General features: G+C 37.4%; 1 protein-coding gene across 2 annotated transcripts in view; it reads right to left on the reverse strand.

Moving 5' to 3' along the window:
* LOC131043329 (uncharacterized) overlaps positions 1-23240 on the reverse strand; it is a 176771-nt gene that overhangs the window by 72705 nt on the left and 80826 nt on the right. The gene's annotated exons all lie outside the window — the stretch shown is intronic.

Here is a 23240-nt window from a genome sequence, read left to right on the forward strand (position 1 = left end):
GTTGAGTGAAATTGTTTGCCCAAATGGGGTGTGATTTTCCCCAAGTGGCTGAAAGTTGGATTCAAGTGAGAATTTTGATGACAAATGTGTCAAAAATGGCATCAATTTCACCTTACCACATGTATTTATTGATCAAGCAAAGTGAAATGGGCCAAGTGTTAAATCCCAATGCATATCGATTTTCCACTAGGCTGGTAAGGACAAAGTTTTATCCCACATTGGCTGTGTGGTGGATTTACAGGGTGAAAACATGAATAAAAGACCCAGTCCAATGCTTATATATTATTATATTATGACTGATTTGACAGTTTGGGAGCTGAAAGGGGCTGAGTTTGGAGTGGCGCCATTGTTGTGGAGGCTGCGATTTTGCCTAAAGGGCTGACTGTGCCACCATTGAGGGGATTTGTGAGCATTGAAGGGGCATTGAAGGGGTACGCTATAGTTGATTGGGGTGCAATTTTGCCTAAATCATTTGTGGTGCCATTATTGGAGGAGATTGTGACATCATTTGTGCCATTGCTGGTCCAAACTCCATTTTCAGATCTGAGACAACATTTCCAGCCCCATTGATTTGTATTGACTTCTTCTCAGCCCTTTGTTCGCTGATCTATTGACTGTTCCCAGCCATTATTTATGCCTAAGAATGCAAAGACAAAGGATGATTCATCAAACCATTGAGTTACCCACATGTCAAGAACTGACCGTAGAAACCTTGGAATCATCTTAGTTGATCAGATATTTAGCATCTGAGGTGATTTTGTTCAAGAGAGGGTAAAATACTTTGGTATTTTATTCTGTCTTTAAAGTGCCTAAAAAACACATCAACACTTCCCAAGTTTTGTTGTGAAGGTTCACATGTTATTCTAGAACCTTGGCTAGAAATATTCATCCAATCATCACCTTGAGATATATATCTTCTCATCCATCTTTGACAAGACTTCTTCCCTCATCTTTTTGATCTCTACCCATGTTATCTCTAAAACCTTGGCTTCAAACTATTCATCCACTACTCTCTTTGGGAGAATCCTCAAGGAAACGGTGATGGATGGTGAGTAGCATCTTGATACTATTTCAAAGGCATAATCATGACTTACTTTGGGAAGCATATCTCTAACGAATACTAAGTATTGTTGTGAGGCTTTCACACATTGCCCCATCACAAATGGGAATCCCTCTTTTTTCTCATAAGCTAGGCCTTTGTGCTTAAGGTTTGGTAGCTAGGCAGTTAATTTCAGCTTCCTAGCTCCTAATTAGGTGATCTCTTGTTCATCCGGGGTTGTTGCTTGACTTAGTGGTAGGTAGGGTTTGCGTGTAATGAATGGCAAAGCATCAAGGTGCATACGGTTCGTTTTTAGGAATGGATATAATAGAAAGAAGAGGTAAGTTTGCCTGTAATTCTGTCAAGAATTGCAAGCACAATGCCTTAAGGTCATGAATTTCAAGTCCATATTTGTGCAAGACCTAGGTGGGGAAAAGTATGAAAATTTGGCTAGTCATTGAGAAACCCCTTTCACCATGTACATGCATCCAAGGTTGTGCAACAGGCTATCTCATATGTGCTCAGGAGGGGGTGATGCAAAAGATTCTAAGTCAGGATTTTGTGTGCTTACGCATGCAACTTCCAACATTTTGCATGCAGCACCCTCAAAATCTGACCTAGCTTATGCATGGGTATACCTCATCTACCGCCCAACTTTGTGCACACTACCCCTCCAAACCCGCCCAAAGTTGGGTGGCATTTGCATGTGTCCTTGCACAACTTTTTGTGCTAAGGTTGACCTTGAAGATGTTGCCTTTTTGTATATGCTTCCTCGAACTTGAACACCTTGAGCCAATGACTTCATCTCCTTCAAGTGGTGAATTTCTTTCTAAACACTTCCTTGCACTTGACTTCTTGCATCAAAATTGGAAAAAGATAAAGAAAATACATTGGATTATGGAAATAGAAGAAACCCTAAGTTAATTCCCAAACAAGTAAATGAAAATGATTAGCTTGCACTCCTAATTTATATATTCAGTCATCAAAATGCTTAAAACACTTCGCCACACCCTTGAAAAATCTAAAAAACGAGATTCTTCAGGTCCGATTCAACTCCTATTCTTAGTCTTGTTGACGTGTTTTTTACAACAGCATCTAACACAGAATAAAGTTTACCAACAGTCACTCTATTCTCTCTTGATCAAAGTTATACCGTATGCTAAGATTGCAAGAAAGTTCAAACGGTTAACTCCAAGGTTCCTTTAATCCTAAGCGGGACTCAGTCGGTTGATGAGTTTGTTGTTAACCCAAGGGGCCTTACGCATTCACTTGAAGAGGATAACAAATTTATGCAAGTTCAAGGATTTGATACGAATGATTTAACTTTGAAAACAATGTTTTTGTGGGACTATTTGGATTTGAAATATGCTGAAAGTAAATGGGGAAAGGGTTTCGAGAACTAAGTCTAATCTACGCCTAAGAACAAGGAGACGGGATCCCTCACGCAAAATATAACCATGCTTCGTTTCACCAGCAAAGCACAACTACACGAAGGCGGTGCAATCTTCAGAGGGTGTGTAAAGGTTTTTCAAATCACCAATGGAGACCATCAAATCGAACAATCTTCACTGATAATCGAAGTTAAGCATACACATATAACGGAGGATCAGGCTAACTTTGCACAGTTTAATTATTGGAAAATAGGCTATCTCCTAATATGGGACATTAAAGTGTTGTAACTACATATGTTATTACTGCATTCTTATAATTTATGATGCAATGCTTTATGAATTATATATAAATCAGTAAATAGAAATCTGGTGAATTATATTTTGTAGTTGACTTATTGTATGTCAAATATATTTCTGTGTATGTTCTCAATGTCTAACAGTATATCTGCATATATTCTAAGTATTTCCAGCCATGATAGAGAGAGAGAGAGAGAGAGAGAGAGAGAGAGAGAGAGAGGATTGCAAGTAGGGGAATGGTGTTGGAGTTATCTTCTAGGCACGCCACCTCATGATATAAGACCAGGGAGTCCCATGATATAAGACCAGGGAGTCCCATGAGGCCAAAGGGGTATAGAGGGTGCGACCTTTGGGCCTATGAAGGATAGACTTTCTGGGCACCCTATTGTGATGGCCCTCATGCTCTCTATCATGGTGAATGAATGCATTAATAATGAGACATAGGATAGGGGTGACAAGGTTAACAAAAAGGGTGATAGGATACCTCACTAGGTATTCCACCTCATATGGTATGGGCCACATAAGACCAAGGGGTAATGAGATCTGCCCTTGGACCCAGGGTAGAGGGTCTCTACGGCACCCTATCTAGTCACCCTCTTCTATGCCCTCTATGATTGAACTCTCAAACATAATTTAATATTGTAATTAGAACTATATCTTACATATGTATGATTGGTGTTTCCTAATTAATAGATCTCTTTAACAAAATGTGATTATTGTATATTTTCTAAATCACTTGCAGAGTTTTCAGTCAAAGTAACAGGTATCTCTAACCCCTATTCCCCTTCGATCAGGGCAGAAATTGGGTATCTCTAATTTGGGGACATTACAATCGTAGACATACTTTTGAACTTATTACATGTCATTTTGTGAAAATCAGGTTGCAAAGACTGACAATCAAATCATAAAAGTAAAGATCATTTTGATGGTAATATATTTGGAGTTATTTTGATATAATTCCAAGACAGGAAGTTTTTTGATCAAAAGTCATTATTTTAAAGTACGAGTAACAAATTAGTTTGCTGAGTTTGGTTCTCACCACTATGATATGCTCAAACAAAAACTATTTTACAACTCCCTATCTGCAAATAGGGACACAAGATCCTCCGCAACATAACTTAGAAGGCCCCTCTCATTTGTTTTTGTACTAATGAAAACATCTTAGATTTTTAAGACATAGCTTATATTGATTCCTTGATAAGCAAAGCAAAAATAAGATTATGAAAATATCCAAGAATGTCTGAACACAATCAATGAGAGCCGATGATCACATGCACATCCAATATAACCTAGGTAAAGCAATCCTCTTTACAAAAGGAGCATGCACAAAATGTTCAAAAGGCAATAACATCACTATCAAACAAAAGAAAATAATTATATATAAAATTGGTAGTAAAAGTAGTGTAACATGATATAATAAAATATTTAAATAAGCAAAGTGAAAATACGATTATAAAAATATCCAAGAATGCCTAAACACAATCAATGGGAGCTGATAACCATAGACACATCCAATATAAACCTAGGTAAAGCAATCTTTTTTATGAAAAGAGCATGCACAAAATGTTCAAAAGGCAATAACATTAACTATCTAGCAAAAGGAAATGATTATATATAAAATTGAAAAAATCTAAGTTACCAATCCTAGTACTAGTTCATGTCCAAGTTTAGAGTTTCAATGTGTGGATTCGGCTGAAATTTTTGAGGATTGTGTTTGTTTTTGGTTCATCAGTACAAAAACATATAAAAATCATAAATATATATATTTACAGCTTTAAATCAAGAATATAAGATATAGTGTACATATTTCCTAATATTTTTAATATTTATAAGCCTTATACAATATTAATAAAGTTAATCATAATATTAGCTTTCATACTATTAAGATTTTTTTAGTAATAGTGATATTAATAATTTATTTAAAAAATAAAGAAAATTAAAATACCAAATATTATTTTGAAGCTGGGATATTACTTTTTCTCAATCAGATAACTTAAACTAGTATCTATATTATATTAATATTATAACAGTATTGATGTCACAAATTGAAACTAGGGATGGTTAGAATTTCTCTTCCTACACAATTTTGACTAATTTGTATTTCTCAATCAGAATATTATATTTTTCCCGATTGGAATATTAAGGTTACAAATTGAAACTATGAATGGTTCAGAATTTTCTTCTTGCACAATTTTTGCCCAATCTGTATTTTTGTCTCCAATTTTAAGGCTGGTCTGATTTTTGCCATGTCTAGGGTTTTGTTGTGACATTTTCACACATCGCCCCATTGCAAATGGGGACCCCTGTTTTTTTTGCTTTTTTAGGGTTTGCTTTTTTTTAGGTCTTTTAGGTTTTGTCAGTTGGCATTTGCATTTTTGAGTGTTGTCGAGGAGATCAATAGGATAGCAGGTCCTGCTGGAGTGAAGTCCTGATCCTGAAAATTTGGCTAAGTCTGAAAGTCCTGATCCTGAAATTTGGCTAAGTTTGGAATGTCCTGATCCTGAAATTTGGCTAAGTCTGGAATGTCCTGATCCTGAAATTTGACTAAGTCTGGAAACTGAAAAACCTCAAAAAACTAGATTTTGCAATATAACTCCTGGAGGTCTGAAACCACTCTCAAACATCCTGAAAGTATATATGGAATATAACTTAAAGTATATCACTTATACTTAAATGTTATATTCCATAAAAATTATCCTGATAGAGAGTTCAAAAAGTCAAATTTCGCTCCTATCCTTCACTAAGGATCCAGAGCGAATTTCGCTCCTGTCCCTCTCCAAGGGACCAAGGCAAAGCGCTCCTGTCCCTCACCAAGGGTCCAGGGCGAAAAGGCTTATTTGAGTCATTCCTGACCTTGTTTGGTCAAATTGAAACATCAAAGGCATGGTGAAGGACGAAATGAGCATGATAGAGCATCCAGACTTGATCAAAGACAATGAAATGATGGAGTTTTTGTCTACAAAGGTAAAAGCGCTCCTGTCCCTCACCAAGGGACCAGAGCGATTTTCTTTATATACACATTTTTAGACCTTTCTTAGACTTGAACTCTTATTCATGGCGTGTAACAAGATGATATCTTCCTTAGCCAAGACATTTCATGGTGAAAAGTGAAGCATTTTGACCTAGAAGACAAAATTCGCTCCTGTCCCTCACTGAAGGACCGGAGCTTGAATTTCAAATTTGCACTGTTCTTGCAGGATCAAGACAATTTTATGATTTGAAGAGACCAAGGAAAACATGATTTATCCATTGAATATAATTTGGAAGGCTAACAAAGGGCGGATAAGCTTGGATTTGCAAAATCGCTCCTGTCCCTCTCCAAGGGACCAAGGCGAAAAACCTAATATCCAGTCCTTCTCGCCAAGTTTGGACAAATCTAAGCCAAGGCGCGAATTTGAAATGATGTTTAAAATGCCTTGAGGTTGATATGATCAAGAATTTGCGCAATGGATGCAAAAGGCGCTCCTGTCCCTCACTGAAGGACCAGGGCGAAAATCTCTAGAACATCAATTTTGCCTTGCAAAAAACGAGTTGAACATGCACTAAAGGGACGAAAGGGATCATTGCTAGCCCCACAACGTGAATTGGCAATTAAAAAAATGAAGGATTGAGGACAAAATGCAAGAGCGCTCCTGTCCCTCTCCAAGGGACCAGAGCGAAGTTATTGGCATTCACTATTTTCCATGCTTGGGCATTAATATCCTCCAAATCGCATTAGATGCCAAAATCATCAACTTCGAAATATTTGAAAAAATTAATTAAATTGGCATTTAATAAATTAATTTTGGGCCTCAAAAAATCGAATTTCTATTATAAAGGCATTTAAAATTAATTTTTGTGAAATTAAAAAATTAAAAGTTGAGCGCACAAGGCATTATTTTGTCTTTATTTATCAAGTCGGCCTTCTTCTTAGTGTTTTTTATATTTTATTTTTTGGCTTATTTTGTCAAGTCGGCCTATGGGAAATGAAATGGTGAGCGCTCTATATATATTGGAGGTGTTGTTTCACAATTCAAATCATTCAATCATCCTTTCAAGTGCGAAATTGGAGAGCAATTTGAGGAGCGAAATCCAGAGGAGTGGAGCGAATTTCTACTAAGTGTGGAGAAGCCAGTGGAAGGTGGAGTTCTTTTCCAAGCTAAAGGAGGCGTACTTCATCCAAGGGATGGCTATAAATCTTGCCCAACAAAATCCGGTCCTCTTCCTTCATTTTTCAAGGTTTTGTACTTAAATACTCAAAGAGAAGGTATGAAGAATCATTTTTTGAAGTTCTTATTCAAGAATTATTATGATCCCATTGCAATTTTGTAAAGTCTAAGTCTTGAAGATCCAAATTCCATTCATTATTAATTTGAAAATGTGTAGTTCTTGATTTATCATGACTTTTTTCAAATTAATATCTTAAGTTTTACCGTTGAAAGGTCTTAAATTTCATGCTTTGAGGTTTGATGCTCAAAAGACTAACTTTAATATTTTGTGTAGGCATCAAATGGAGATCCCGAAGTTGTAAAATCAAGCCAGATCAAGGACGGTCTCCTCCAAGGACGATCAAGCAAGGACAAGGGCGACCTCCTCCAACCTAGCATCGACAAGGACGGCCTTCTTTGGACTAACGTCATCAAGGGCGACTTCTCCCATCCAGCATTCCAAGGCGAAGTACATCAATCATCCTGCCAATCAAGGACACAAGGAGTTAGAGCAAGGGTTCATTGAAGAAGCAGATAGTTCCAGATGAATTAATTAAAGCTAGCTTCTCAACAACATCAAGTTGAATATTTACCAAGTTACAAGTGTCAGACGAGGTGGCATCCTAGTCATCACTTCTCCAGTCAGTGTGGTCCACCTCAGCATTTCCAGATTCAATGTACCTAACTCATGGAAGGTGGCACAAACTCCGATGTACCTACCCCAGCTATCCATTGGTGGAATTTTCTAGAGAGGACATGTGTCCAAGCAATACAATTTTATCATTGGTCAAGCATTAAATGTTATGTAATGGTTGTAACAAACCCTAATTAGGGTTTTCATTGTAAAATCTTGGCCATTGATCTCGAATTGATCTTAGCCATCGAATTGTATTGAGGGCACTATATAAGCCCTGGCATTTCATTTGTAAAGAATAGTTAGAATATAGTTGGAAGCAGTTAGAAGACAGATAGAGAGTAGTTAGAAGGTGATTAGCTAGTTGATAGAATAGCAATTAGAGTAGAGTAGAGAGAGAAGGCAAAGATTGTTGCCAAGAAGTTGTTGTAAAAGACTTGTAACTTCATTGAAGAAATGGTGAAATTTATGGGCCGATTCGACAATTTGCATGGTCTTTATACTTCTCATGTTTGATTTTATGATTAGATGAGTGGAAGAAATGTGTTTGATTGATGGTGGAATTCGTATATCCATACTACTAGCAGTTTGTTGATTGCAGACTTGCCTTGTGTAGTCAACTGGAATCATTCAGCTTAAGCTTAACTTCAATTGTCGCTTCTTCATTGATATGCATCAACCTGATGGTGTCTATGCCTGCAGGGATGATTTGAACATCATAAAGCTTTCCTTCAAAGATCGCACTAACCTTGTGGAGATGTTCCTGTGATGTCAAAACAAGACTTAGTTAGAATTTCATCAAAGATCATTCATTGTTCTTACATTCTTAGTGTTAGGATTAGATCCTTTCCTCGCCCTCATCTTTTTTCCTTTTTTTTCAAGTCTAAGCTAGTAAGAGCCTGTGTTCCAGCAATATTCAAAGCAGATCAGACGTTCAATCATCAAATGTAAGTCCCCTTGTGATTCCAGCAAATCACATCATACCACAGAGAGCTTATCCACACGTAGAGATCCTACAACGAAGAACCTTGAAGTTATCCCGATTGATCCTTTTCGCGACATCTTCAGCATTTGGAGGCTTTACTCAAGAGAGGATAAGGTACCTTTAGGTATTTTATTCTATGTTTGATTGTGTACAAAATACACGTCAACAGGTTTTCACCTGTCTATTTTTCCTTCTTAAAATGTAAGACCATAAAAATCAAAGATGTTCAAAATTTCGTAGTCGATGTACATGAGGCTCAGCATAGACACTCAATTTTTCAACCAGGCTCTTCATGGGTTTGCGCAAATTCATTCAAGATGAATCCACAGTTGTTCAAACTTCATATGCACATAAACAAAACACCCCAACGAAATGGATCCAAATCCAAACCAAGTACAAACCGGACCAAAATTTGGCCATAGAAGAGGATGAACCAGTAACATAGGAAAAAATCAATGGCCTCAAAAATATTTTTTTTAATTGTAAGATCATTCAAGGTTGGGTGCATGGTAGAATTATTTTGCTTGATCGTACTTAAATTAGCTTTATCTAAGTGGTCGTTGAAGTGTTATGTTGTGCATGACTGCCTTGAATGTTTGAACCATAGTTGAAAAACTCGGACTCGCCACGGACTCGGCAAACCAAAAATTTGGACTTGGACTCAAACTCGCCACAAACTCGTGAAAGACTCGGCAAGGACTCGGCAAAAAAAAACCGTAGTTTTACAAAAAAACATAAAGAAATTAATGCATTTAGAGAACATAAGAGCCATAATTGAAACATACACATGTCACATACTCATAGTTTCAAACTTTCAACTCTAAAATGTATAATACCAAGATTTCTTCAATGCTAATTATGCTTTTATATGGAGCCTAATCAGACTCAGAGGTTAAATTTTTCCTACTTCCATCGGCGCAACTTCCCCCTATATTTTTTGATGGGGGTTTGGGGGCAGCGCCCCCAAGTTGGGGTCAAGGGGCAACACCCCTTGCGCGCTCCCTATCGCGATACAGGGCAGGGTCGAGGGGCAGCGCCCCGCGAGGCCAAAAATACTTTTATTATTTTATAAAGGCGTCGGGTGTTATTTTTCTTTTATTTTTCACTCCCTCAGTTATGCCAAATGAAGACAATTTTTTTTTTTAAAACTCAATTTTAAAGCTTGCATGACTTTTTTTCTGGGTCACGCGAGTCCATCTAAAAAACTCACGAGTCCATGCAAAAGACTCGCGAGTCTTTCAGATGGACTCGTCAGGACTCGCCTCGCGAGTTCTTGGCGAGTCGACTCGTGGCTCCCATGGACTCACGAGTTCGTGGCGAGTCCACGAGTTTTAAAACTATGGTTTGAACTACTTATTATACTCCCAACACTTCAGTATCAAGATTGTTGTTTATTTTTGTCCCTCATTAAGGAAAAGGGCAGCTAACCCAATACAATCAAGTAAGTTGTGTGCATACCAAATGGAAGGGGGCAAGCATTGTACTGATTCAAACAACAAGGAGTACTTCTATCAACTCTAAGGTCATACTGAGAACTCTTCTATAAGGCACATGCAATCTAATAGATTCCTTCCATCTTTAGCATGTCTCAGGCCAAATTTTGTATTATTTAGTAACCATTTATTCTAAGTTACCGGTTCTTGTGGTGTTGGCTTGGGTCCGTGTGAGATTTTGCCAAGATCAAGAGGCAATGGAAAGCACAAATAAGAGAGAACGAAATAGATGATAGAACTAAACTGTATTCTATCAAGATGAAAAATATGATCAACTGGATCATTAAGCATTACATACAATGAATATAAGCCTGCTTATATAGGCAAGGCTATATGGATATGTGAGCACACAAACATGACATGTGGCTCAATAAGAAACAAGGGTAGGTAGGAAATAGGTGTGGGTAGGTAGGAGAAATAATATAATAGTCCACATGAGGTGGATCACCCACTGAATGTGGAGTGTAACAACAAGATCACACCATAAAAGGTGGAAATTCTCCTACACACACTATCCCAATGTGGCACAAACACCCAAGTGTCTCATACCCAAACTACTATCAAATGCATTTCCTAAGTAAACTTAAGTAAAGTGTAATAATATCCATGATGAATAATTATTTACACCAACACCCCCCCTTAAGTGCAACTTAGGGGAATGCACTTAAATCTACAATGCAACTAAGCAATGCAAGATGGGCCCCAGCTACTAGGCCATGTTGGGTACCCATGTACAAATGCGAATGCATGAAAACCAATGCAATGAAATCTCTCACAAAGTGGGGAAAGAGAGAAAAACCCAATGGGAAAAAACCCTCCCTCAAAATAGAGATGAAAAACTAGATACAAAGAACTCTCATAGAAGTATGTGAAGGACAAAACCCCATGTGAGGAAAAAGTCCCCCCCATATGAGAGAAGAAGAGAAGCTAGGAAGCCCCCCCTCAATGTGGAATCTGCACCAATGATAGAAGCTCGATGTATGAAGAAACTGCTCCACGAACGTCGAACAATATTCCTCCCCTTAGGAAGAAACAAAACCAAAGGTGTATCCATGAAGTCTCCCCAATCATGAAGGGAAGATGTATGAAGAAAACTCATGATGAAAGGAATCTCTGAAAACTACTCAAGTGTCCCCATGTCGATGCTGAAAGATACCCCCTCCAAAGGTGGTAAACTGTGCCACACTGCTGAAAAAGGCACTCCAAGATCTATTGGAGATGGATGTAGAACATGTCCCAAAGACTCACATGTCTCCTCAAAAAATAAAGAGACCTCCTCCAACTGTTGTACATAAGTATCCACAATCATGTCAACCTCAAAAGAATGATCATGTAGAGAATGAACAAGAGGGTCAGAGTGTGCCCTCGCAACAATCAAAGAAGGATCACCTTCATCAAAGAGAAGATGAATGTCATCAATGATGTCTCCCAAATCTGCAATGTAGGATTCCATAAACAAACCTGCAATGTCTGTCAAGTAATCATCCCATTAATCTGAAGCTGGAAGACAATGAATATCCTGCTGCACTGAATCACATGAAGGCAAAACTGTCGCACTATCTACATCATTAGGTGCAATAGGTGATATGATATCAATATGAGGAGATGAAATACAAGACTCAAGAACGGGTTCACATGTGAGAATCCCCATGTTCAAGTGCCCAAAGTTTTCCTCAAAATCTGAACCATCACAAGAAGTGTGATCAACATGTGTAGAATCATCAAATGTGAAATCATCATCATCAACAAACTCTGAAAAGGAGTATAACCGAGATGCATGATCAACCACCCGAGATGCATGATCAACCACCCGAGTCGCAATGATAGCTCTAGTCTCCAAGTCTCGAATGAAAACTGACTCAGGTGTGAACTCCACAACTCTCTTAGTTGTGCCATGTGTGATTTGATAGATGGAAAGGAGATTGTTTGTCAAGTGGGGTACACACAACACATCATTGAAGGAGTTATCCCCAATGTCAATAGATCCTTTCCCAATCACATTCATGTATGTATGATTGCCCATCAAAATCTACAGCATGGTGCAAGGCTCAAATGTAGAGAACATAGACTGCGAAGATGCCATATGATGAGAAGCCCCTGAATCTAGAAGCCATCTCTCTGAATCATGACTGATAGTAGCACATAGAGCTTTTCCTTTTCTTGTCCCAAAAGAGTGAGTCTTCCCACTTGTAGAAGCCATGAATGCTTGCCCTTTTCCTTTTGAATGTGAGGAAGTGGAACTTGATGAATCATCCTTCTTGTAGACATTAGGCAAATCAATGTTATGCTTTTTGATGATATGTGTGAGCTCATCAATCTTCTTAGAATGGCAATGACGCTCCTCATGACCAAACTTTTTACAATAGGCACAAGTAGGTTTCTTCCTCTTTGGTGAGTTATCCCTCTTGGAAGAGGATGAATCTCCTTGTTGTGGAGAAGATGGTGCTTTGTCCTTAGGCTTTGATTGCCATTTCTTCTTGTTTGAGTTGTCCTTCCTTGATTTCCTTTGTTCCCTTGATTTGCCACTAATGCTTGAGACTTAGAAGCCTTAAGAATGTCCATGCTTATCAACTTAGTTTGTTCCATCATCAACATTTCATTGAAAGCATCAAATGTAGGCATTGTGTAGCTTGAATCCATTGTCATCCTATGGGTTTGGAAACTAGAAACAAATGTTGCATATTCTTGTGGAAGCTTGCCTATCAAGTTGAAGATCAATTGAGAATCTTTCTTATCAATGCCACAATCTTTGAGTTGTGCCCTCAACTCATTTGCCTTAGTGACATAATCTTGTATAGTATCAAAGTTCTTGGGATTTAACATGGTGAGATCACTATCAATTTGATATCCCCTAATCTCATCAACTTGACCATACAAGTCTTGAAACTTTTGCCAAGCATCCTTGATTAGAGTACACTTCTCAATATGAAAAATGAGATCCTTTGTACATACTTTCTTAAGGTACCAATTGCCATGATATTTTTAGTGAGCCAATCCAAGTGACCAACAGGATCAACCTTAGGATCAACGGGAGCACTAATAGTTCCATCAATGTAATGAGTTAGTCCTTTTTCCATAAGTTTACTCCATGCATCAATTTTCCAAGTAGCATAATTATGAGGAGTTAAGAGAGGAAACTTAGAAGAACCCATAGCAGCAAAAAGGAAGGAACACAAGAGCACAAAAGCACAAGAGACAACCCCCCAAATTCACACAATCAAAGTACCCCCCCAAAAAATGATGATTTTGGCACTTTATATGTAGTGCGTGTACAATATGCCACTTGCAAACAATGGCAAAGTGGACTTTTGATTTCAATTTACAACTTCTCAAAATGAGATCTAAGAGACTTCAACAAATACTGCTAGTGATCTAAACTGAGATCCAAGCAAAATGCAAGTAACAAATATGCCAAAAATGGCCAAATACTGAAAGTACTATTTTTACTTAAAATCACTACAAACAGATGGCAGATTATGAAAGTAGATGAGAAAATATACACTTTCAAAAAAAACGGCACTTGAAAAGGAGTCCATATGAGCCCAAACGAAGCCTCCAAAGTTGTAAAAATCAGGATTTCGCGATTTCCGAAAAACTTATATCCAAAAATCAGAAAAATTTTGCACCACTGTACAGATCACAAAATTCTACCCCAAAACAAAAAAAATTGCTCGTAAAAACGAGTCTGGATGAGTGAGATATCGCTATTTGAAAATTGCCTGCAAAATTATAATTTCTGGAAAATTTCTGCCGCGGCGTCAAACTTCAAATGCCTCTAGATTTGGCCTCCAAAGTCCAATTTGGATGAAACAAAAGGCAAAACTGACTTTCTTGGACCTCCTTAATCCAATGATAACCTCAGATTTGACCCATCAAGCTTCAATAAAAAACTGCAATAGAAAGATCCAAAATGCAAACCCCAAATAGCATCAAATTTCTCTCAATTAGCAAACCAATGACACTCTAATGGCTCTGATACCATGTGAGATTTTGCCAAGATCAAGAGGCAATGGAAAGCACAAATAAGAGAGAACAAAATAGATGATAGAACTAAACTGTATTCTATCAAGATGAAAAATATGATCAACTGGATCATTAAGCATTACATACAATGAATATAAGTCTGCTTATATAGGCAAGGCTATATGGATATGTGAGCACACAAACATGACATGTGGCTCAATAAGAAACAAGGGTAGGTAGGAAATAGGTGTGGGTAGGTAGGAGAAATAATATAATAGTCCACATGAGGTGGATCACCCACTGAATGTGGAGTGTAACAACAAGATCACACCATAAAAGGTGGAAATTCTCCTACACACACTATCCCAATGTGGCACAAACACCCAAGTGTCTCATACCCAAACTACTATCAAATGCATTTCCTAAGTAAACTTAAGTAAAGTGCAATAATATCCATGATGAATAATTATTTACACCAACAGTCTGGGTCCTGGTTCGTGCCCGATCCTGGTCCGGCCCAGGTTCGACCTAGGTTCCACCCGGGTCCTACCCGGGTGGAACCCAGGTCGAACCCAGGAGGACTCGGGTGAACCCAGGCCCGTGGGTTTCCAAAAACGGGGCCCACGGGTCAAAAAACAATAAAAAAATATTTTTGTATGGATTGTATATATTGAAAATATATATAATGTGTATATATATAGATTTATAATTAATATGTGTATATATATAAATTTATAATTAATATATGTATATATGTACAGACGAACCTGTACCCATACCCAAGAAAAAAAAAATTGCCGAACGCGCGAATCCGAACCCGAACCAGTAACTTAGCATTTATTCAATTCATCCGACAATGAAGAAGTCCACAAATGATCTCTCTACAAATATGTTTGGTCAGGGTCAAGAACTCTCCCCATCGTCATCTGCCTTTTTGAGGCACTTAAAGTGTGATCCTTTATCATCATCAAGCATTATGATTTCCATCTTCTATAAAGTCTGAGCTCTATCAGAGAGTTAAATCACATGCAATTCTAACCAGGTGTACACGGAGATAACTAGGAATCCAATTCCAAATAGCATGTCTAATGCATTCTATATGAAATGTAGAAATTCATGTAAAAAATATTACATGCTCATTTTACTTTTTAAACTTTTAACTCCAAGAGTTTCCACGCAATTATCCTTGGGTCATGGCATCTATGGTATCAAACAGAATTCATATCGTTCAGGTTAGTAACCATCCATTCCATTCAATTCATCTATACCCCGAATAATTCTGTATTCATTCCATTTAATTATAATTAATTCAAGAGTTTAGGAATGTAGTAGCTCCCCATGGCACCAGAAAGTTTATTGGTTCAGTTATTTCTATATGTTGTACCAGCTCCATGGACTGCAATCGGATAACTTGCTACAATTGTACATCAAGCAACTTAGAAATCATTGAAATATTGAATCCCATTTAGTTCTAATTTATTTGAATATTTTGGAGGGGGTATTGTTGCTCCACAAGGAGCTGGAAACTCCATTAGTTCAGTTATTCTATGTGTTTTACTGTCTCTGCTGACTGCTATTGGACTTACCACCGCACATCAACCAACTCAGAAATCCCTAAAAAACCACACAGCTTCATATTGTAATCTTTCATCTTTAGTTTCCACATGCACGGGAGATACGAAAACTGAATCAGAAGAAACTTCAGAGGGTTCTTGATTGGATACGGCATCCAAGACATCCAGATAGATGTAACGTACACTTAGAACAACAGTTATCTGGTTATTTTCTTTCTTGACATTTTTGTATGGTGTTTTAGTCTGATTAATGTTCTGCTTCTAGCATTGATCCATGCTGTTGCAATTACCAATTCTTCTGTTTGAGTTTGAAGGGTCAATTGGGAATCTTCATCATAATTTCTGATTATGCCATGAGGTCAACTATGTACGTCCTTTGGTTCAAGCTATTCTTTCAAAAAAATTCACATGATATAATAACCCTAGGCGTCAAGATTCATATTTGTCAACTTATTTAAAAATATTATACAGAACAAAATGTACAGTATCTGCTTATCTCTTCCAATCATAGTTTCCTGGGTTTGCAATTTTCTTAAGACATGCCACTGCTATTTATTTCTTCATAAAGCCATTAATTTTCATGTAATGTCCCCATTGTCCAAGCCTTTCATGAAGAATTAGCCTTTTGGCTAAGTGGAGAGATAAGGAGAAATTAATTAAAATGATTTCTTATAAAGTCATTAAATAAATTAAAAATTAAAAAGTGATTTTATATTTAATTAATTTAATTAAAAAGTGACTGAAGTATAAAATTAAAATAATTAAAGTCACTTATTAAATAATAAAGTGTACCTACCCTCTTCTAGAAGGAATCTCATGATGGAATATGAAAAGGATAAATAGAAGAGCATGATTGATGATCAAGGAGATTGGAGATTGATTTGGTTATGATGACATGACTGATGCGTGGCATTGGTTGAATCTCTTAGGACGCAAACCTTCAGCAGATTGAGGGAGGGCTGGACGAAACCCTGGTTTCTTCTTGGGAGTGGGAAATACTCAGTTTTGCACATTGAGCATAAGGAGTTTTTACATCAGAATGTCGTAGATTTCAGACTGCAAACCAGTTAGAGTGATAACACGATATTGCTCATAACTCTCTCTTTGTGCATCGATTTCACTAATAGAATGGATCGCTCATCCTAGGAAGACCACAATACCATTTCATACTTGGAGGGGGACATTTCAAATGTTATTTATTTATTATAAGTCTGCAACAGTGAACAGTGTCATCGCTACAGTGGTCGTGAACAGTACCGCTACAGTAAATGGGCATTTGTATTGAGGAGATAAGCGATTTACTTGGAGGTATTTTGGAGGTGATTAAAGGCGTTTCTGAGGATTATTCCAGGTCTTCCATGAGGGTCGATCAGACCTAGTGATTCCCATATTTTCATTCATCACTCTTTGTTAGTGGATCAGAATTGTGTGGGTATTGGTGCATTGAATTTGTGTGGTCGAGTCAAAAAAATTTATCACACTATTGGAGCCGAAGTCTGCTGGCTTTATTTTATTTTTACATCTGCAACTTCAAGGATAGGGCAGCCTCTAGCAAGGGGGGCGATTTTTTATCTAGAAGGCTCAGAAAATTCAAATAAAAATCAGTCTTCATTAGGACAGCCTCCTCTTCATTCCGGCATCTCTAAACCAGGTTCCTGAGCTTTCATTACTGTTGAAACCATTAATTTCTGAGATACTGGTATTCAGATAATTAGGGCAGCCATTAGAGTTTCAGTTACCCCTTGTTCTTGCATCAAAATAATTGTCACTATTAATATTAGGAAGTCTGAAATTAAAATCAGAAAATTAGTTACAGCAGTGTGTACTTCAGAATTAACTATTTTCTGAAACATGTATGACAACCATTTGACAAAATGTCAACTTCAGAATTGATGCATATTTGAGTTATTTTCCTTGATGGTTAGCTTGTTATATGTTTCCTAGATGCTTGCAATTGGTTTATGATAAAGTTTCAGATTGTATGTGACTTGTTTGACAATATTCCTTGAATCCAAAAACTTTCTTCACACCTTATATAAGCAAGGGATATTACAGTGGTATCTTGTAAGAACCCCCTCCAATTCTGATGGAAATTTCCAGTTTTTACGCCTTATGGTATTTCGTCAAACACTTAGACATACAACTGATCAAACACTTTAGTCTTCAAGGAACATCAAAAGATACTTGTTTTTAACAATAAGAGGACTGTTCTAATCTCAATGTGACTGCTAAGGAATGACTCATTAATACGACTTTCAGATGTATCAACATATGAAAAATAAAGAGATCATGAAACAATGGAACAGCAGATATACATTACTACAAACAGTTGGCACACCATCTACTAATATTGATAACAGGCAAGATAACCTTTAGACTGATTATTCATGAGACAAAGGCTTCATTACAAGAGCTGATTACAATTGGACACTATTCTGAAGCACATACATATTCAGATCTAGTCTGAAGACATGGACTGAAATTATTATTCTAACCTCAAAAATGTAACATAGTATGGGCAATAATGAACCTGTACAATCTGCAATGTGGTGGGAAGCCAAATCAGTAGTCATTTAGGCCTTTTGACAGCAAAGTATGCTTCATGAGATGATCACCATAACTGCTGTAGATGGAGCTTCAGATCTGCCATTGTCACTGTTGATGAATGTCACCAAAAATACCTGAAAACTGATTGGATTTCTGCCTTATGACAGTGCCTAGCCTCTTCCAATGATCCTTGGGCAAAGAGAGGTGTAAATGCATGAAATCGTGGGTCCTAGGAAGGGTGGACCTGGTCTGGTTCGATTTCTTCAAATTAATTATATGAGCACTCTTTTCACCAACAAATGCACCAAAAGATATCGCCTAAGTCACACCTCCAATCTGCAATCAACAAAATGTGGAATCAATGCAACTATGGGGAGATGAGTGAAAACAAGGGTACCATGAGGTCTGCAACCTCTGTCAACAGCAAGCCAGAAACCCACGATCTGCCTCCAATCAATCTCCAAATCCTCAAATAGGAATATCGCTATCCTCCTGGTTCAAAAATATGCCTCCAATTCCAACCTTCGTCAAGTCTGATAATTCTAAGTCTGAAGCACAAATAAAAAAGACTGAAATGTCTCTCTCTCTCAGCTGTACATTTGTCTTCAAGAGAAGACTTCACAAATTAAAGAACCGATGTAGATCCCGTTACGAACCTACTCCAAAAAGAACTAGGGTTTCGTCCAACCCTTCTATCCAATCTACTGAAGGTTTGCGTCCTCAAAGATTCCACCAATGCCACGCATCAATCATGTCATCATAACCAAATCAATCTCCAATCTCCCTGATCATCAATCACCCTCTTCTATTTATCCTTTTCATAACCCATCATGAGATTCCTTCTAGAAGAGGGTAGGTACACTTTATTATTTAATAAGTGACTTTTAATTATTTTAATTTTACACTTTAGTCACTTTTTAATTAAATTAATTAAATATAAAGTCACTTTTTAATTTTTAATTTATTTAATGACTTTATAAGAAATTAATTTAATTAATTTCTCCTTATATCTCCACTTAGCCAAAAGGCTAAGTCTTCATGAAAGGCTTGGAAAATGGGGACATTACAATCCGCCCCTCCTGAAATTGCTTGTCCTCAAGCAATCTCCACTGCTCAACAAAAACATCCTGAAGAATCACGCCACTTGGATCCCAAATGAAAAACTGTGTAATGTCCCTGTCAACATGCCAAAGCTCCTGTAATATCAACTGTATCTGTTGAATCTTTTTGAACACCTCATCATGTCACAGGAATGCAAGCCTCGGCCCAAACAATACCCGAATCCCAAACCAATCCATCAATCCTACCATATGTGATGAAGATGAAATGACTCCTCAAATCAGCATGAATCACCCATCCATGAAGGTTAACCATCAAGGAAATGTGGAAATAAACTCCCACATGCCAATGAAACAACACAAACGGCCACCCAGCATTGCTTAGATAATTCAGATCAGCAACATGAACGATGTCACAGATGTCAACATACCAATGTAATCCAAAGAAATTCATCTCATACTCATTGCCCAACGAATAGGTATGTCCCCACACACTTCCGTGCCATTGAATAGCTGGTGTAGACCATGCCAAATCTGAAAGTGCTTTGGAAAACAAAACAGGACAGCCACTAACCCAAGCAGAATCAAGGTAGATTAAGTCACCAATCAATAAATAGATAGATGCCATCTCATATGAATCCAAAGAGGGATACGACTCTTGAGGAGCTGATCCACTATAAGTGTCATCACAAAAATCATCATCACCTTCAAAATTAGTCAAACTTTGTCTATCACGAATGTGTTGAAGATGGAGCTTTGTTTGTTGAGCTAACAACTTGGCTTGTTTTGCCCTTTCTAATCATCCATCAATCAACCTTTGGGACTGCTCCATATCAGCTGCTCCAAAGTGCCTGAAACTTATCCCAAAATGAGATGCATCTTCAAAATCTTTATGTCCTCTACTTGCATCATGTGTACTAACCATAGTACTCCCTTTTCCATAATTAAAAGTTACCTTAACATGAGGAAGTGAAGACATACTGCTGTTGTTCATGCATAGAAAATAAGGACTGATTTCAACTTGTTTGTCCTTGCTTTCGAAATCTCCATATGACAATGTGGTTACCTCATACTGAAATAAAGTACGACTGTTGTGATAAAAATCAGAATAGTCATCATACCATTGAGTACCATATTCACCCTTTCCAAGCACCTCTTCAATGCAAGCTTCATCCTCTTTACTTGTAGACTCATCTTCTCCAATTCTTCCATGTGTAAGGTCTGCAACTTCGTGAGAAGTATAGAACATAATGTTGTTGTCCTCAAACAAATCTGTGATGATATCATGCCATTGCAAAGTGTCTCCTCCATCAATTGTAGTCAAAACACTAGTGGCTGCTCCACTAAGAAGAGGGTCAACATCTACCCAAGTTTGATAAAGAAAATCAAAATGCTCATGATTTAACTTCATCCCTCCAAGCTCATTCTTAACACTCAATTCTTGAGTATATTCACTTGACAACACTATAGAACCATCAATCTCATGTGTAGTAATTATTATCTCATGCTGATGCAAAGGAACCTTACTGCTGTCATGAAAATCAGAACTGATGTGGCTCTTATTTTCCATGCATTCTTCATGTTTGACACTTATATCTTGTGTGCCAACCTTCAAAGCTTCTTCCACAACATTTTCTGCACTTAAACTACTGTCATGCTCTAAAGGAAGTCTGCTGTCATAAAACAGTAAATTAGGAGCCTCATCATACTTATCTATAGTGTCATCAATAGACTCAACCAAGACTTCATCCTCTTTAACCATCCTCTCATCCATAAATTTATGATTCAGCTCCCACAGACCTCTACAAGAGAAGCATAGACCTTGTCTTCTCATTTCATTCTTGCTCATAGTATGCTCTTGTCTGAATGCTTTCCCATTATCACTTGTAGGTTGAGAAATTTCCTCCCTTTTCGATTTCCCAAACATTCTTAGAAATCCATGTTTTGTTTCCGGATCATTCATCAAAGCTGGCAAATTCCTTATCAAATCAATAGTAGATTTGTCGAAAGCCATCTTTCCCTTTGTACTCCCCTTTGTACTTCCCCAACAAGATGGCAGGAAACCGTTCTGATACCACTGTAAGAGACCCCTCCAATTATGATTGAAATTTTCAGTTTTTACCCCTTATGGTATTTCGTCAAACACTAGACATACAACTGATCAAACACTTTAGTCTTCAAGGAACATCAAAAGATACTTGCTTTTAACAATAAGAGGGTTGTTCTAATCTCAATGTGACTGCTAAGGAATGACTCATTAATACGACTTTCAGATGTATGAACATATGAGAAATAAAGAGATCGTGAAACAATGGAACAGCAGATATACATTACTACAAACAGTTGGCACACCATCTACTAATATTGATAACAGGCAAGATAACCTTTAGACTGATTATTCATGAGACAAAGGCTTCATTACAAGAGCTGATTACAATTAGACATTATTCTGAAACACATACATATTCAGATCTAGTCTGAAGACATGGACTGAAATTATTATTCTAACCTCAAAAATGTAACATAGTATGGGCAATAATGAACCTGTACAATCTGCAATGTGGTGGAAAGCCAAATCAGTAGTCATTTAGGCCTTTTGACAGCACAGTATGCCTCATGAGATGATCACAATAACTGCTGTAGATGGAGCTTCAGATCTGCCATTGTCACTGTTGATGAATGTCACCAAAAATGCCTGAAAACTGATTGGATTTCTGCCTTATGACAGCTCCTAGCCTCTTCCAATGATCCTTGGGCAAAGAGAGGTGTAAATGCATGAAATCGTGGGTCCTAGGAAGGGTGGACCTGGTCTGGTTCGATTTCTTCAAATTAATTATATGAGCACTCTTTTCACCAACAAATGCACCAAAAGATATCGCATAAGTCACACCTCCAATCTGCAATCATCAAAATGTGGAATCAATGCAACTATGGGGAGATATGAGTGAAAACAAGGGTACCATGAGGTCTGCAACCTCTGTCAACAGCAAGCCAGAAACCCACGATCTGCCTCCAATCAATCTCCAAATCCTCAAATAGGAATATCGCTATCCTCCTGGTTCAAAAATATGCCTCCAATTCCAACCTTCGTCAAGTCTGATAATTGTGAAGTCTGAAGCACAAATAAGAAAGACTGAAATGTCTCTCTCTCTCTCTCAGCTGTACATTTGTCTTCAAGAGAAGACTTCACAAATTAAAGAACCGATGTAGATCCCATCACGAACCTACTCCAAAAAGAACTAGGGTTTCGTCCAGCCCTTCTATCCAGTCTGCTGAAGGTTTGTATCCTCAAAGATTCCACCAATGCCACGCATCAGTCATGTCATCATAACCACATCAATCTCCAATCTCCCTGATCATCGATCACCCTCTTCTATTTATCCTTTTGATAACCCATCATGAGATTCCTTCTAGAAGAGGGTAGGTACACTTTATTATTTAATAAGTGACTTTTAATTATTTTAATTTTATACTTTAGTCACTTTTTAATTAAATTAATTAAAAATATAAAGTCACTTTTTAATTTTTAATTTATTTAATGACTTCATAAGAAATTAATTTAATTAATTTCTCCTTATCTCTCCACTTAGCCAAAAGGCTAAGTCTTCATGAAAGGCTTGGAAAATGGGGACATTACATTTCAAGAAAAATTATCCTACTCTTTCCCAAGCTTCTTGTGGAAAAAATCAAACCAGACCCAATATGTCTGATAACAAAGAAGATGATTCTCTACAACTTAACTTTACAAAACTGCCATTATATACCTCAAAACTTCTATCTTCAAGGCTTTCTGTACTTCTACAGCTGTATTTCTTGATCATTTGAACCCCTTAGTAGCTTCCAGAAATCTCTGTGTCTATATAGAAATTGCTCTGATTGTGAAACAAATGGACAAAAGTAACATCAACATTGAACATGTCTATATAGAAATTATTCTGAATGTGGAATAAATAGGATTCGACAGGGAAAGTTTCACATCAAGATTACACTATTGATCTTCTCTAATCCCTTGATTTTAGCTCCCTTCACCTCCACACAATTTCCTAAACCTTATAGATTCTATCTTCGTCCT

This window comes from Cryptomeria japonica, chromosome 2, assembly GCF_030272615.1.
Source record: "Cryptomeria japonica chromosome 2, Sugi_1.0, whole genome shotgun sequence".
In the NCBI taxonomy this organism is placed as follows: Eukaryota; Viridiplantae; Streptophyta; class Pinopsida; order Cupressales; family Cupressaceae; genus Cryptomeria; species Cryptomeria japonica.